The sequence below is a fragment of the Morone saxatilis genome, unplaced genomic scaffold (genome assembly GCF_004916995.1).
Source record: "Morone saxatilis isolate NCDOM2014 unplaced genomic scaffold, NCSU_SB_2.0 Contig23, whole genome shotgun sequence".
NCBI lineage: Eukaryota > Metazoa > Chordata > Actinopteri > Moronidae > Morone > Morone saxatilis.
The window spans coordinates 20,734,851-20,744,937 of NW_023339796.1; the positions used below are offsets into that span (position 1 = coordinate 20,734,851).

Consider the following 10,087-nt stretch of genomic DNA (forward strand, 5'->3'; position numbering starts at 1 on the left):
GACTACAAATTATAATGTATGACCAATAAAAACAGTTTTTCATCAGCCATGTTTAAGATCAAACCAAAAACTTTCAGCAAAAAAAAAAAAACAGCTTTTAACCTTCGTTTTAAGAACAGAGCCATTTGGCATAAAGTTCATGTATTTGCAACTTTGCAACCTTATAAAGGCTGAAATCAATAATATAGATTTATCAGACTGCAGCTTTCAATTTATCTATGAGAAGCACAAAAGGCTGGCTTTACTCCAGGTTCAGCTGCAGCATCTTTTTAGGAACGTCACTGTATCTTAACCCCTTAACCACTGTCCTCACATAAGTAGTATACATAGTAAGTAAGGACAGTCAACTCACTTTACCTCACACTATAAAGGATTAAAAAAAAAAGGCAAATTATTGACAAAACACTTGCTCTATTCTTGTCAAATATTGAACATTTATTTGAATCGCTACGTCACATAAATGGGCCATGTCTGCGAGTGGGTGCTAATGCTTGAAGTTTAACCTGCCGCAATACAAGTGAGCGTGCTGAACTGATGGGGATTGTGTCGATGGAAACCGCACGACTCACAAGTTAACCTGGGGCAAAACGACTTTCTAAAGTCATACGACCAACATCGGTATATACAGTGTGTTTGCATACATACAAAAGATAACCAGCAAAACACATTGGTGGATACTCTGATCACTAGCTGAGCAAAACATCAGTGTTGTCCATTACAAGTTATAGTGCTGTCACACACACACACACACACACCCCCCTATATTGTCTTTGGCTTCGTCTTTTTAACTTTAGCAGTCTCCGAGCTATCCTGAACCAGCATGAGAACAGTGAGCGGTGGTTAAAAGGTCAGTAGAAGGTAGCACACAGTGAAATGTTCAGATAACCAAAGCAGATCACACTAATGATTCATAGGTCAAAATAACAGGGAACAGCTTATTCAAAAACATGACACATTGATGGACACCTGTTCCAAACAAAGTGCCTCTTTCCTTCTTCCGAAAGGGGATGAATGGACACAGCCGTGGCATGGCTAAATGTTATGTCAGAAATGTTAGTTTGAGGGTGTTCAGAAAAGAATTACACTGGAAATTCAATTGCATCATTCTGTGAACTCTCAATTAACGGTCACTCTTTGCACTTCTGTGTGTATCCCCCACACCTTACCCCGAGTGTAGGGTGGCAGGGACTTCCCTGCGTGTGAGAGGCCATGTAGGGAACAACATGTTCGGCAATGGAAATATTAAGAAACAAGAAACTTCCAAGTGTGACAAAAATCTACATATTTTAGGCTTTGTGGTATGGAGCACAAAGGACAAACAAAATGTTGTAATATTTCCAAAAGAGGAACAAGGGGCCAGGTTTTGCTTTAGGCAGTTAAATGGGTCTAACACATTACACCCAAGCAATAGTTTAAAGCAAAGTAATTGTTCCTCTTTTATGCAACATCTGATTTTGAGACACTTCCTAAAGTTTCACATGTTTGAGTCTACATTATTTTGCATCAGTTTTCCTCCATATCCCATCAAGGCCAGGATGAAGACAAGCAACCCCAAGGTCACCATAAAAACTTACTGGACAGCCTGCTTGAGTTTGGACCAAAAAAGAAAAAGCTGCACTCCTAAAAGGAACCAAACTAGCAGTAATCTGCCTGAATGAAGCCATTTAGAAATGTGTGAATTTGAAATATTTAACTACTACACTACATGCAATTCAAATGGGGGATGGGGGTTAACTTAGTCTCCAAGATCCAGCTTAGTCCAGACCAACTGCCTCTCTACCAAACCAAGCCTTGAGGCTGAAGGGGGGGGGGGCTCTCAACCTTAACCACAAGAAAAGACAGAGACAAACGGGAGAGAGACTAAATAGTGCTGAACATCTGTTGTGCTGTGTGTATTTGTGTGTGGTCGGGGCCTCTTATCTCTCCCTCTGTGGCCCGCTAAACAGGACTAGCTGCCATCTTGGCTCACAAACACAAGGTTGTGGGGGTAGCAGCTCCTGGCTCCATGGCAGACAGGAGGAGGAAAAAATAACGAACCCGCACATGTACAGTGAATGTGTCAGACTGTGAATAAAACCTCCGTGTGAGAACGGATGGCTAAAGTGTGGATAAAGCACTTTTTTTCCACGTTTTTCTCATATAGAGCGCCGACAAAGTTGCGCGAGAGCGGCAGGGTGACCATTATGCAAGTTGACCGATTACAGAACACATAATGGAGAAAGAGGGCAGGATAGCACAAGTAACACGGAATAAAGTCAGACTGCAAAGAAAGAAAAAAGGACAACCGTTTGTGTATCCCGTGAAGTCAAATGTGTTGCTGTAACTAGCGAGAAGTGCCAGGATACCGGCAGGTGTTTGGAGCTGCGTTTTCTCCCGTCCACGTCGAGTAACAAGTGTAGCCGTAGTGGTTACCAAACTTCGGTCGCCGGACACAATGTAACACACAAACACGCTCTCATAAAAAGCCAAAACGCGGAAAAGACGTAGAGTTACTTTGCGTTTTAACCTCGATAAAAAGTGAACCGAGAGAAGCGTAAAGTTAATTTCCTTGCCCGAGAGCAATGCACCGACTGATAACCGCCCCGAGCAGGTTATCAACTAGCTCGGGGCGGAGGAGGGGGGGCAGTAAGTGGTCTTCGCCCGTACACAATGGGGATGAGAGCTGGCTAGCAGGCTAGCTGAACTTCTGTGTCCTAGCACTGGGCTAACCTCCAGCGGCTAGCACGGCTAATTAGCCTATCAGCGGTATTTCGCACGTCGTTCCGGACCAGGGAGCGATTCGCTCATCTCGGTTTTTATTCAAGTAAAACACTTTTCTCTCTGCGCCAAAGCTGCACACAAGGACGATACTCCTTTTTGTTTCGTTTTAAAAGGGGTTTTACGATGTAAAACGTGGTAAAAACAACGTGAAAAACACGGTTGTATGGAATGACCGCCTGGCCTCACAGCTCCCCCTCCTCTCCTCCACTGCTCTGTCCCTTCCGTCCAATAAAACGAGCGACTACTACGAACACTTCACTCTATCCCCTTCTAATAAAAACACAGATATTCAGTGGAAATGCAACTATTGTGTTTACTTTTGTGTAGAAACATTTTAATTCAACCCAAGCGAAGCGTTTGTGGCGATATATGCCAAGTATTGTCCGCTGGGAATCTCCCTCACAGCTCCGCTCATTCAGTCGGCCAGTGACTCACCTCTACGCTCGAGCCACCTCGTGTCTCCTAGAAGCTTCAACACAATTAGCTAACTGGGCTAACACTCACACTTTAAAACTCAATCAACTCAATATTTCATTTTACAGAACTCAACAAGTTGTCGGGCAAACGGACCCCGAAACAGAGAGGCTCTCCGTGTGGTGCTGGACATTTTTCTTTCCACTTTTCAACTAACTAATGGGACTGTTGTGTGTGTGTATGTATGTGTGTGTGTGTGTGTGTGAGAGAGAGAGCGATGCAGCGGGTGGCAGAGCTAAACTTGCTATTGTTAGCATGTCGGCATGGCAGCTACATGGACCTTCAATGACTTTCTGCTGAAATTAGAAAATAAAACAGAAGCCGAATAAACGAGCAGTCCCGAACATAAGCTTTCCAGTGAGTTAGCGCTGAATGAAATGCCCATCGGGATGAAAAGCCAACTCGCACGCCGGATTAAAGAGTCCGATTGCGGTGGAAAAGTATGGAAAACTTACTATTATGAAACAATATAAGTTAAACGGTTTTAATTCAAAATCAGCGCCTACTGTGTGTACATCGTACCAGCGCTGAATTCTGCTCGACAAAATTTAAAATGCACTCACTCAAAAGGGCATTTGTTAGCTTACCCAACAAGCTCGGTCACTTCGGGCTTTTTATCAAATCAACTCCTCGTTAGTCGGGCTAGTATCTCCGCTTGCTTGAAAAAAAAAAAATCCACCGTGGTCCTTTTTTCGTTTCAAATATAAATAAACAGAGGAAAAAAGTTCAAGTTTGTTTTTCATGAGATATTTCTCCGGCGTGTCTCGCATCCGCGACCTCGCCGACTAGTGTGCGTTGCTCTTCTCTCCTTTGTGTTAATTTCACTCAAATCGAGTTTAATCCGATCGATCCCTCGGCTGGTCGCGCTCCCGAGTCCTCCCCTCCAGACACTCGCTCACCTTCCTCGGCCAGGGGGGGCGCGCTCCCGAGGACCTCTCATACAGATAAACAGGCGGCGTGCGCGGTCACTGACCCCGTCGTGCCCGTGTGACGCTCTCTGTGAGTTCTCATGTAGGGATGGTAAAGAAATATTAATGGCCGTCAATTTTTGAATTGTTTTGATGTAAAGATATGATAACACAAGAGAAAGCAGAAAGCCCTGTATCAAGAGAGAGCTGTTCTTGGGCAGGGAACATGTTTTAGTGATATGTGTCTTAATTTATCAAGATGCAGAAGTTATAAATCCTATTTGTTAATTTAATATTTCGATAGATAAATAAGTGTTTGATGTTGGTTTGGGTCTAACGTTTATATCCATGAGAAATAGAAATAGAAATAGAAAGATGCATTTTAAAGGTCCAGTGTGTAACATTTAGAGGATCTATTGTCACTAATGGAATATAATATTCATAGGTATGTTTTCATTAGTGTATAATCACCTGGAAATAGGAATCATTGTGTTTTTGTTACCTTAGAATGAGCGGATTTTATCTACACACACTGCGGGTCACCTTTCATGGAGTCCGACATGTTTCTACAGTAACCCAGAATGGACAAACCAGACACTGGCTGTAGTTTCTCCTACACACTTTCTCAGCCTGTTCTCATTACCAGGTCGTGAATTACAGACGCCAGCAGTGTTCAGTTTGTTGTAGTCTGAAACTTCAACTCCAGATGCCACTAAATCCTACACACTGGTCCTTGAATGTGCATCCTTCCTGTGTGTGTATGGTCAGGGAACGCCAACGATCAGTGTCGTATCCAGACTTTTTTGACTGGGGTGGTCCAAACAGGGGTGGCATGAAATACATATAATTTACCATTTCTCATATCTCCTTTAACTAACATTACAGTATCTTACAGTTTCTTACATTCCTTTAGTTAACATACATAACATACATAAAAAAAAATAACGAAAACAAAACAAGCTGGAACTATATACTAACTAAAATGAAAATATACATAATAAATGTCTTTAGTTTCAGTCTTTGTCAATGTGGTCATGTGTCAACACAGCAAGCATGAGGAGGCATTGGTGCATATGTTTATTGAGATTCTAAGGTCTAAATTACTGAGTCAATGTGTTTGTATTGTAATACTTATTCTGACAAACATCCCATATTATAAATATATATATATATATATAAACTAACTAAACTAATAAAAACTAAACATTTTAAACAATTGAAATGGAAACTGAAACAATCAAATCCACTCTGGAAACTAACTGAAACTAAAATTAAAAATTAAAAACAAAATTAAAATAAAAAGTAACTATAAATACTCTCTGACTGGGCAGATAACCTCCTGGATACGCCCTTGCAAACATTCCCAGTCTTTTAAATGCCCCAGACACCAAACTGATGTATATACTGCATGTACCTATGTATGTATTAGGGACATCCGTTGTTAAACAGTTTGTTAAAAGTTTATGTTGTGAATAAAATGACCGCAATAAGACCAAAATTAATAAAATGTCAGTATTGAGGTCTTTAATCTTTCCTCCCAGACCTCCACTGGGTCAAAGACCTTTTATTGCCATGATTGTGCAAACAGGAAAAGTGTCAAGCAAGCAGGAAATGGAAACTGTATTTGAATGTTTGTGTGCTGATTATAAAAGAGATGAGTAGGTCTGTAATGTAAAATAAGTTTCTTTTCTCTGAACATCATGAATGCATAAATCTATAAGTCCCGTATACAGAATGCATCTAGCATTCAAACTGTCCATGCATGCATGGATTAGTAGAAAAATGAAATCACTGAGCACCATTTATGTCTGTCATACCTGAATGTTTTGTTTTTACATTAATTAAAGGATAGGTTCATATTCCACTTTTCTATTTTATACATCAATGTCTGTTTACAGGAGTTGGGGAGTTCTAGTGCATTTGTGAAAGGAGTTGCATAAAGCCTTTTGTGGGTTCAGAGGGAGCTGTGTGAAATCTGATAAACGTCCTCAAGTGATGTCACTTGAGTCAGCGTTGGTTTGAGTCAGGGCGGTTTGAAAACAACAGAAGTCTTTTGGTATTGAGTTTTAAAGAAATGAGCTTATGAGACATCTGCTCCACATCTCTGCTTGAGGCTATAGCGCTTCAAGGCTACATAAGCTGCTACAAGCATAACCTACCTGATCGGTACAGTCACGTGAATCGAGCCGTGTTGCATTGTGGGTAATGTAGGTGGCAGATTTTGACAAGGAAGAAAAATACCTGGAATACAAATGATTTGGATCGGTTCTTCAAAACTGACCATCATAAGTCAGTGTTACAGGAGTATAATGCTAAACGCTAAAGTTCAGGCTAGAGTCTGAGTTAGACCTGAAGTGTGTATCTTAAATTTTAGATAAGTTAATTTATTTTACTTCTCAAATCATTATATCATATATATATAATAGGAGTTGTATGCTGATGACCACATGAGGCTATGTGGAGTGGCAGGGATACACTAAAGTTGGTTCAGTACCATAGCAATTAGGACTGACCTAAAATGAAATGATGATGCACATGAGGGACTGGCAGTAATGCGGATGTCCCTGACACAATCAGTTATTTGCTTATCGTAAAAATCTGGCCCTCAGGAGAGTGGCCTTTAAACACACACACACACACACACACACACACACACACTTTGTCTACTTTTTGACTTCCTCCTTTCTCTGAAAGAACAGCACATTTCACATTCTTCCTAACACATACATGTATAAGTTGTATTAGTGGTTTTCAAACTTTTAAAACCCCCATTTGATAAGATTTTGTCCTCCATCTGATAGGATTTTTGCTTTAAGATATTAATGAAAGTGTATGAAACCCCTGACTATAGCAGTCACACATTCTGTCACTGGGTTACTTATGGACGGAGTTATAGTGAAAATAAATGATTGCCCCTTTTTGCTGGAGACCCTGGAACTGTCTCAAGCAGAGTGCGAACTACAGGGGAGCCAGAGGGAGCTCGGACAGAGGCTCCCCTGAAAACATGGTTTGTGCAATTGTCGGGAGTCTCTAAAATATTGACAATACGCTTTATCAATATGGATCATGCATAAATTAGGATGTTATTGATGTATGTATGTCACTAAAGCAAGTAGGCCATGATTGCAGCTATGAATGTTTCTTTGTGAATGGCCCCCCTCAAAAGTAAGCGCCCCCAAAAACCGTGGTATAGTTCGCACACCGCTCTCCATGAACCCTGGGTGTTCCAGGACCCTACTTTGAAAACCACGTACAGAAAACGCTGAGATAAACATACTTTTCTCATGAGAAAAGACATTTTCTACATGGAAGTCATCCTCAGTGCATTCTCACGGACCGTAGTGTTTCTGCATTTTGTCTCCCATTCACCACATAGAACATACTTTACATTTCTGCTGACTTCCCTCCCTTCCAGACGGCCCCTGCTTTCAGATCATTTCAGTATGTTTTGAAAATCAACATGCAGAGACTTGAAACTTGCACGAGTTAGGTAATCCATCAGCGTGAACATTGTGTGTGCTTTTATTACACTCACAGTTCTGTTATCATAGCGTGATTAAGAAGTTGAAAGTGCAGATGTGAAAGTCTAGACTGCATTACCAAAAGCTTAATCTGCCTGTAAAGCTACTCACAGACAGACAACTCATTCATTTCCTTCATACACTATAAATTAACCCTTATCCACTGTTTGCCAACATGGGTCAGGGTAACAAGGGTTGAAAAGGTAGAAAACATTGAAGTATTTTGAATGTGCAGTAGATGCTCGCACTTTGACAGCAATTTGATGTTTATTTTTCCATTATTGAGTGTTTGTCTTCAGCTCTGTGCAGAAATAAAACTTTTCCAGGAGAGGTAATTCCAGGAAAGTAGCTCACAATGAGCTGATAATGGCTTTGCTTTTCAAACATTTGGTGACTGCAGTGATATTCCCTTTTGGTACCCATTGATGGAAAATACATTTACTTAAGTAGTTTTTTGATTGAATTATTTGATTTATTTCAGTGTCCTGCACCATCCTATGCTGCCCAGCTCTTATGGGCTTATAAGACACTAAAGCAATATCAGCTAAGATCAGCCTCACTTAAGTGGTGCTACTGGAGTATTTTCTTTTTTTGGCGACTCTACTGACTTTACTGCATTTCTTTACACCTATCTGACAACTTGTTACCTACAGTTTAAGATTTTACATACAAAGCATGTGTTCAGTTTATAAAATATGAAGCACTGTCATTCAACATAACTACATTCACACTGCAGGCAAAAGTTGCCCAAATCTGACATCTGTTTTATTTTCCATGACAGCGTGAACAGCACAAATCACATGGAACCTGATCTTTTCAATTCGGATTCAGGCCACTTTCATATGTGATCCCAATCAGATACAGGTCTGATTTGTTGCAGTGTGACCTCAGTGTAAACAGTCAGATCAGAATTCAGGTGATTTTTACATCCCTCTAGCTTGACATTCATTATGTGGGTCACGTCGGGACTTTGACCTGTTCACACTGGAAGCTGATATGGATCACATTAAACAAATAATGTTAATGTTAAAAACAGCCAAACTGAAAAAATCAGATCCGAGCAATAATCCGAATTGAGTGCTAAGGCTTGTGTATTTAGCTAGTTAGCTTCACCTCAGAGAGCTACAATGTTAGAATGCTGCTTACAAATAAAAACCTAATTTGAACTATTTGGGGCGCCCTATAGCTCACCTGGTGGAGACAAGGCGAGTCCTTGCAGCTGCAACCATGGGTTCAAATCCGACCTGTGGCCCTTTGTTGCATTTCATCCATGAGGCTGTGCTTTGAGCTAAATGCTAACGACAGCATGCTGCTGTGATGCTAACATGCTGATGCTATGCAGGTAAACACAAGTATGCCCAAGGCTGGTGGGAATGTCATTAGTTGTGCAGGTATTTAGTCATACATGAAAGTATTTGATAAATTGAAATGTAATTTATAACAATCCATCGAAAAGTCGTTGAGACAGTTTCACTTAAAATCACAAATGTCAACCTCAGGCTAAAGCTAAAAGTCCCCAAAATCAGTGGACTCATCCTCTGGGGACAATGAATGTACAAAATTTCATGGAAATCCATTTAGTAGTTAAGACGTTTCAGTCTGGACCAAAGTGGCACCAACACTGCCACACCTAGAGCCACGCATGGCTAAATGTATGATCCAGGAGGTAGAAATTTAACATTTCAAAGACTAAACTCATTGCGCTGTTGGTTATAGTGTAATGGTAAAATTGTAACCTACAACCATCAAGGGTCAGTTCACCCAAATTGAGAAAATGGAAAATAAAATGTAGTTTATCGACTGGAGGGACTGGGGACAGTTTCAGGAAGCTAATCTTAAAACTTGATCTAGTAAAACTAGAACTATCTGCACAGTGTCAAAGTGTGAAAATATGTTTGTTTTCTTTTTTTAGCTATTTTTTGGGCCTTTTATTGCCTTTATTCGATACAGACAGCTGAAGATAGACAGGAAAGGGGAGTAGAGAGAGAGGATGACACGCAGCAAAGGGCCCGCAGGTTCGGATTGCAAACCTGGGCCACTGCATGCAACTCCGTACATGGGTCGCCACTCTAACCGACTGAGCTAACCGGGCACCTGTTTGTTTTCTTTTTATTGCAATTTGAGTGAACCAACCCTTTAAACCGGAGGTAACGACCATTCACATGACATTTCATGACAATTGCTAAGACAACATGGTTTACTATTTGCAATTAATGAGTCAGTAAATCATTTGCAGTTAGAAATGGTAATATGTTATTGAAGGATGCTTACAATAATCCATCATTCATACACTTTTATCCAACTATTGGATGGAGTACCATGTAACCCTCAAACTTTTCATTTAGCACAAGCATCAGATGAAAAATGTTTTGTCCAGTTCATTCATACTTTGGTATATGACCAAACTAATGATATTCCCATCAG

At 40.6% G+C, this 10,087-nt stretch overlaps 1 protein-coding gene across 1 annotated transcript in view; it reads right to left on the bottom strand.

The window, feature by feature from the left end:
- The window catches only part of chd7 (chromodomain helicase DNA binding protein 7), a gene marked incomplete at its 3' end in the record, with an annotated part of 52,051 nt that extends 47,922 nt beyond the window's left edge, over positions 1-4,129 (bottom strand). The window contains 1 exon segment of the mRNA XM_035670904.1: positions 3,822-4,129.
- Between the last annotated feature and the right edge of the window lie 5,958 nt (positions 4,130-10,087).